At 36.6% G+C, this 7,410-nt stretch overlaps 2 long non-coding RNA genes across 2 annotated transcripts; one reads left to right on the top strand and one right to left on the bottom strand.

Moving 5' to 3' along the window:
- Window positions 1–258: 258 nt before the first annotated feature.
- Window positions 259–6,131, bottom strand: LOC111924260 (uncharacterized). Its single transcript, XR_002861551.2, has 2 exons — window positions 6,069–6,131; window positions 259–5,173 (listed from the first exon to the last, which is right to left on the bottom strand). It is a non-coding gene; the product is annotated as an uncharacterized LOC111924260 (long non-coding RNA).
- LOC111924259 (uncharacterized) lies at window positions 4,924–6,555 on the top strand. The gene is made up of 3 exons (XR_002861550.2): window positions 4,924–4,999; window positions 5,736–5,964; window positions 6,053–6,555. It is a non-coding gene; the product is annotated as an uncharacterized LOC111924259 (long non-coding RNA).
- Window positions 6,556–7,410: the final 855 nt, after the last annotated feature.

The following is a 7,410-nucleotide window of genomic DNA, read 5'->3' as shown; positions in this document are numbered from 1 at the left end:
AGTTTCATAAAATAGCCAAGAACTCATCTCTAAGTATTCCTCGTTTACTCTTTTTCAATTTCTATTTTGGGTCATTTGTTTCTTCCTAAGCAGTTAGTTGTTTTAGTTTTCACTCATTTTCTCATTGAAAATACTAATTTATAGCAAGTTCATTTTAACCTCCCTATACTTCACCTTCCAAAACAGATGTCTCAGTGATAACAGCCAGGGTGCATAATAAAATTACTATGTTTCATACAGCTGTTACATTTTTTAAGATTTTCTTTTTGCTTCTGAGGTATATGAAGCCTCACTCTTCAGGTCTCTATAGTGGAAATAAATTATTATCTTTCTCTGTTTAGTCACTATTTAATAAAATTATTTGTTCAGCATTGTATATGATATGAATTCAATCGTTATAACTGATGCCAAGCATTCAGAAACCAGAACTAGGGGTTGAATTGGATTTAAATTTCTTCAGATCTAAAGGCTTGACATTCCCAAGTCAATTTTCTACTAGTGAAACTCCACTGATTTCAGTAAAATATTTACAAATGTAGCAAAACTGAGAGTAAAATTAACCACAGGCTTTTGTTAGACAGTAAATCATTGCAGTTGTTTCTATTAATTATTCAACTTTATATTCCCCATTTAAAAAGTACTTATTTTAAAAAATTTATGTTTGGCTCAAAAAAGTAGATATTTCCACTGTTACTTGTTAATGATAACACAGATTTATAGAGGGTTTTTTCTTTGACCATTGTTTCACAGAGCTGTTAATTGATATAAACAGCACCTTATGTTTCCTCAGGCTTTATATTCAAGTATTTTAAAGAATTATCCAGTACGTGTTGTACTTTTACTTGAATCAGGAGTTCTTTTATTAAAATAGATAACCCTATATTTTAACATTCTTTCAGTTACTTCAAACATTTAAACAGAGGATTCTTAATGTAGAAGTTTTATAACACAGACTAAGTGCAATCAGCATAAAAATAATTTGACAGCCTTCCACATTGCTGAGTAAATGAGGCATAACCTTAAATATGAAACTTAGAGGCTGGTGATTTCTTTAGACTATAGTAGAGAATTTATGACACTTCCTTTGGGAGAAGAATATTTTTCAGGAAATTATCCCGTCTCCCATAGGCACAGCAATTTTTTCCTAAATATTCTTACATTATCGGCATGAGCAAGTGTTTCTCACTCTCTGTAGGTGTCCGAACTGCAACAACAGAAGTAAATTTTGTGTGAGGTGTTTTGGAGTTGTTTTTCACATCTGCTTCATGAACTCGACTGCATCAACTAGTGTCTACTATTTTATGTTCTAAGAACTATACTGCTGACATGATCCTAGAAATGCTGAAGAGTGTCTGAGTACAGGAGAATTCTCCCATCAATGGACTTTTAAGACCTGCAACAAAATTTGATTAACATCAATCACTCTGAAGCCATTTCCCATGGCTTCACAACTTTTTTTCAAGCATGGGGTGCTTCAAATAAACAGCAGATGGGAGAACATGGTTTGTATGACTTTTCACATAGATCTTAGGGCTGGGTCTGGCCCTTTATTTTTTGTCAGAGAGGCATACTGGATTTCCAACAGCAGGTATAAATGTGCTCTAAATAATGCACATTTACACACAGTACTATAACTTATAAATAACTATAGAATAATTTATAAATAGTGTATATACTTAACAAAATTGTGATAAGCATACATTTAGTAAAGCTTTCCAGATTTAAACCAAGGTAAGGCTTACAAAACTCCAGTCTTGTTAAAGTATGGCAGAGCAAGAAAAAATGCTGCCAAGATAAGCTGAAGGTTCAGTGGCCCATTTTAAAAGCATTCTCAGGACCAATGGTCAGTAGTTGCTTGGCAAAACAGTGAAGTTTGATCAAGAACTTAAGTCTGAAAGAATGTTGTGTCTCTAAATAAAACAGGCTAATGCATAGTTTTCCAGCTATTTAAGACATTCCAGTAACAGTCATTAGATAGTGTGGATGAAAATTCCTGCAACCAGAAATCAGAATGATTCTTCTCAGATAAGTCTCCAGGGCACATAATCAAAATTCTCTTTCTCTCTGACATTATTGCTGTGCTATTCACTGGTATCACTTCAGCAAACAGGATGAAAATTAGTATCTTGCTCCAGAGATGCCCTGATTATCTCCTAGGTATTTCAATGTAGTACATCCTGGATTCTGCCTCCTAATTTGTGAATGAGCTCTGTTAAGGACTAATAATCTTATCTAGGGGTGGAAAGAGAGAAGCATGTCCACTCTGTCCTCAGACATGTTTTTAAAAAGCCTAAAAACCCATTTTACGTGCATGCTGATCTTTTAATGTATGTTAAACATTCTCACAAGACATATTTTTACCTAGATTTTATGCCTTTTTTAAAAAAATCCTGAATGCAGTTCTCAATTAAAGAAGCAGCAGGAGTTTAGGACAGAATAAAAATTAAAAAGTCTTCACTCAGCCCTGTTTGGTTGTAGACATCCTCATTCCAGGAAGTTATAGAAGCTGAAAGTTTTACAGTTAGGTTTTTTAGGCATATCTTTAGTCCAGCTGCACATAGATCCTCGGCAGTATAGCTATTTTATATAGTAAAGTAATTCAACTCTAGGCCCAGCCTAAGAGATTTTAAATGTAAGGATACCACATACCTGTAGAGACTAAAGCTAGAACTTTAAAATTATGTGTTTAACAACAAATTAAACATGGCTAATCTTTCTTAACATGTCTGCAGACATGTTTCTTAATGTGTATCCTTCATAAGAAGGACTTTATCTGGTTGCAATAGCTCAGATCAGCTCTCATAAGCTTAACTATGCAGACAAACACCAAAAATGAGACAGCTACAAATTTCAGTTCAGGGGCAAAAGCATGAGGCAGCTATTCAAAACATCAAAGACAGCAGATGTAAAAATAATGTTGTGACAGAGACAAAACGAAGCAGTATTTTTTGAACTATTTCAAAATGTTCATGTACACTTATTAGAGTGGAAAGAAAAATCTAAAAGAACTTGTCATTGCTTCAACTTGTCATTTAAAACGTGATAATTACACAGTAATTTATCACTGTCTCATATTTTAAAGTAAATCAAAGTGAATTTATACTCTGAACACAAATGTGTCAGAACTTCGCATCAAGTAATACCTTTTTCATTACATGGAAGCAGATGTTGGCAGTAATCTCAGTAACAGAAAGCCACCTAAGACAAAAGCACTAAAAGGACACCAAAAATGTGAGATTACTATCACCAAATATATTATTTTCTTCAATATATCATTTTACAGCTCTTACTTCTACTGTATCACAGAATTTTGAGTCTGATAAGTCAGGGACCAAAATGTCTGGTTACAACTCTGTAATACTGGCTTTTTGAGGTTTCCAGATATATCTCAGCCTGGTGTTTATTACTTTATTGTTGACTTTCATGTTTTACTAACCATGTTACCATATCCCTTTGAATCCTAATGAATACCAAAGTGAAAATGTATGCCCAAACAAAGTATAAAAAGTTCAGAAGGAAGGGAAACTTTTATGTGTTTATGTGTGCATGTCTGTGGTTGTACATAAGTAGACTGATCTTTTTCTTTTTCGTGATTCTACCCAAATGTGGGGAAGATTTCAACACAGTATTTATGTAAACATATGTACATATATTTTTGTATGAGTAATTTTACCTATGTATATAAATTTGTTGATTCCAATTTTCTATTCCTGCCTTTTCTTTAGCATCAGTATGACCTCACAAAGGAATGTCTTTGGTTTCTCTCTTTAACAATTTTACAGTTGTTATAGACAGACTGAATGACTAAAATAAAAACTTCAACTGATATTTATATTTAGTCTCTTACTAGAAAAATAAGACTTTTAACAGATTAGGAAACTCAGTTAAATCAAGTCATATTTTAAGGCAATAAAAAAGATTCAGGATTTTTTTCCTGCAATTTCCCTGAAACCAATCTTTCATACTAAGCACCTGTAGTCGCTAATGTAGAAGAAAAACAATAGTCATTATTTCAGTGAGCTCCTGTCCTCATACTTACTGAACGATGCAAGGGCTCTATTTGGGGTGGATGAAAGGAGAAAAAACATAAGGCTGTGACGCAGTACTGCACCAGAGCTCCTGCTAGCTCTATGGTGCTCTTTTGCACTCCGGCACAGGCTGGTGCCAAGAGTGGGGAATCACTGGGGATCAGGCTTTTCCCTCAGCGAAACCTCCAGAGTCTTGGGCCGCCCCAAGCTCTGTGGTGCACGGCGTCGGGGTGGAGGTAAGAAAGTAGAGGAGTCTCTCTTGGATTGAAGTTCACAGCAATGGTTTTATTAGGTCGGGGAAAACAAGGGGTGCATACTGGAAGGAGTCAGGCCCAAGACAACCCAAAGCAGCGCTGTGCAGGCAGTTAAGTACAGCCTGATCTCCAGGGGCGGGTACAAACCATGGACCAATGGGGACTCTCGAGGGGAGGAGTAAGGGGAGGGGATCACAAATTCAGGGCCAATAGGGATACACAGAGGGAGGGAGCAAGATGGACTAACCAGTGGGGCCTCGAGTGACAAATGATTGACACAGAACAGTCTGGAAGAAGGGGTGGGTTTTACAATGATTGATAGGGAGTAGGGGCAGGGCTAAGATGACTGGCAGGGAACATTCCAGAAAAATAGGAGGGGTTAATGTAACTGACAACTGGGGCCAAACCAATACAATCAATAGGGGGAAACAAGAACATACCAAAAAGCTTTAACAAACTTTAGCAAAATTAAATAAGCACACTACAACAAGGCTGGGCTAGAAATTGGGTGGAGAAAACTCAGAAGCTATGAAGTAGCATCGTGGAGGGAGATAGGGTTGGGGTCTGCAGATACATTCAGAGAATAAACAGTACAGAACAGGGGGGTGTAATGTGGGATTCAAGCATCTTGCTGTATGCACAAACAGTCCAATGTAATTCTGAAAGCTGCTGCTGCTGCAGTCTCCCAGCAAACTGATCCCAGAGCTTCTTTGCGAGGTATAGAAGAGATTTGGTTGACTTTTGATGACATAGCATGGACTTAGGAGTGGTTGTGAGCCCAGGCATCTGAAGGCTGCACACAATGTTTCAGTTGGAAGTGACTGTAAGGAGTCATACCAGTCCCTCCTCCTGGATGTGAATTCACCTCTGTACTGTATAAACTGGGGGACTCTGGGGGAAAAAATGTGTAAAATCACAACTAAAAATATATATGAAAATTCTGCACCTCTTAAGGTTGCTTTAATTCTGTTTTTTCTAAACTCTTGCATGTCTAACTTGTCATTCTTAATTACTGTTTCCTATATGGCATTTATAAAAAGTCACTGTGCTATTAGCTATAACAAAACAAACATAGTAACAAAGTATATTTTAGTTTTCTACTAGTCATGTAAAGATGCATTGCAAAACATCTGTGGGTTAGATAAAGTACAAATTTTAAATGCCAATGCTTTTTCATGTTTTTGTACAAACATTTGGTGGGGGAGTCAGGTATAAAGTGAGAAAGAGAATGCCTTTCTGCATTGAAAGAGAAAAGGAACATTTCCCTAACACAAGGTAACACAAATACTCTTTAAATTGCTAAAAATGGACAGTAAGCATACTGAACTCAAAAAAAAAGAAAAAAAAAGTAAAAGTAGACAAACATCTATAAATGAAAAAGAGAAAAGAGTGAAATGAGATGTGACTACTTCTGAGCGCAGGGATTTTTAGGCAATATATTCATTTTCAATAGGTGTCAGAGAAGTAAATGTTCCAGAAATACAGGAGCTGAAAAATTATCCATCATCTCTCCTGGTGAAACAAGACCTAGCTAGAGGATGAAATACAATGAAGTTGTAAGTTGACAGTGTGGACAAGGTCATACTACTGTGCAGTTTCAATAGCCAAGATGAGCAGCATGTCCTCTCTTTTACCCAGCATCTTAAGGAGTAAGATCTTAAACTTCTCACTATGACTGTCTGGTATGTGAGTACAGAGAGTACACTTAGAAGCAGGAAATTCCTGCAAATGAACTGCATTAATTTACACCATGCTTCTTTTTTTCTCCAGGAGAATGTATACTCACGTAGCCAAAACAGGACTAGCCAGAAGCTTCTCATGGGTTTTTGGAGAATCTTGGTGGGAGATATTAATGGGAAAAAAAAAAAAAAAAAAAAAAAAAAAAAAAAAAAAAAGGGAGAAGTTACAAGTCTAATTCTAAAAATGTTATAATGTTATATTGTTACAATGGTTGGAATAAGGCCTTTTGACATGGTTGAAACTTTTAGATTAAAATACTTTGTTCTTTCTAAAAACATTTTTTCAATTGAAATTGTTTACTTAAATACATTTATTTGAATTTAAACATAAAATGTCAAGTGAAAATTATAGTAATCATTAGTGTTTGAAGTGAAACATTTTTTTAAATTCCATTTAAGAAAAAAATTTAAATCTCTCCACCTAATAACATTTTGTATTTTTTCTCAAGGGTTTTTATGTAGCATCAGGCCAGAACTCCAACTTCCAGAAACTTTTCCAAAATTTTATGCTACTTTATAACATTTTCCCTCAAACACAACCTGTATAGATAAAATTTTACCAATGAGTGAATAATAAATATTAAAATGAGAAAATGATTAATTAACTTTTAGACTATGAAAATAGATTAATTGCTTTCCAAACAACAAATTCCCATACCAAGTTTACAGTGCAGTAGGGAAGAGCTGCAGGCTCAGTCCCTTTTTGTGGCAGCCCTCTTGAAGCATTCTTTTTGTCCTGCTGGTGGCTGCTGCTGCAGGGATAGTAGCTCTTCTGGCTCCTTAGCATAGTTTCCATGGCAAAGAGCTGAGATGGGATACACAGCATTCACAGGCACTTGTTGCATTTATTAGTTCTTCAAGGGAAGACCAGGACACGTAGCACCATAGTACAAGAGAGATGTGGAGCTCCTGGAGTGGGTTCAGGGGATGGCTACGAAGTTGGTCAAGAGACTGGAGCCTCTCCCTTAGAAGGAAAGGCCGCAGGAGCTTGTCCCTCCCTAAGAGGGGACCTCAATAAGTGTCTGAAGGTGAGATGCCAAGAGGATGGACCAAGATCTACTTAGTGCCAAGCAAGAGACAAGAGGGATTGAGTGGGAATTGAGGCACAGGAAGCTCCACCTGAATCTGAGGAAGAATCTCTTCACTGTGTGGGTGAAGAAACACACTGAAGAGGTTGCCCAGAGAGTCTGTGGAGTCTCTGTCACTGGAGATATTTAAGAACTGTCTGTACGCAATTCTGTGCCATGTACTGTGGGATGGCCCCTGCTTGAGCAAAGAGAAAGAATGAAATGATCCACTGTGATCCCTTCCAACCCCACCCATTCAGTGATTCTGTGATAGTTTAACTAGCTGTTTAAATACTCTTGCAGTGGGTGGTTTTACAAATAC

The sequence above is a fragment of the Cyanistes caeruleus genome, chromosome 1 (genome assembly GCF_971803275.1).
Source record: "Cyanistes caeruleus chromosome 1, bCyaCae1.hap1.1, whole genome shotgun sequence".
NCBI lineage: Eukaryota > Metazoa > Chordata > Aves > Passeriformes > Paridae > Cyanistes > Cyanistes caeruleus.
Note: the sequence above shows the minus strand (reverse complement) of the source record. Positions and strands in the feature narration are given on the sequence as shown.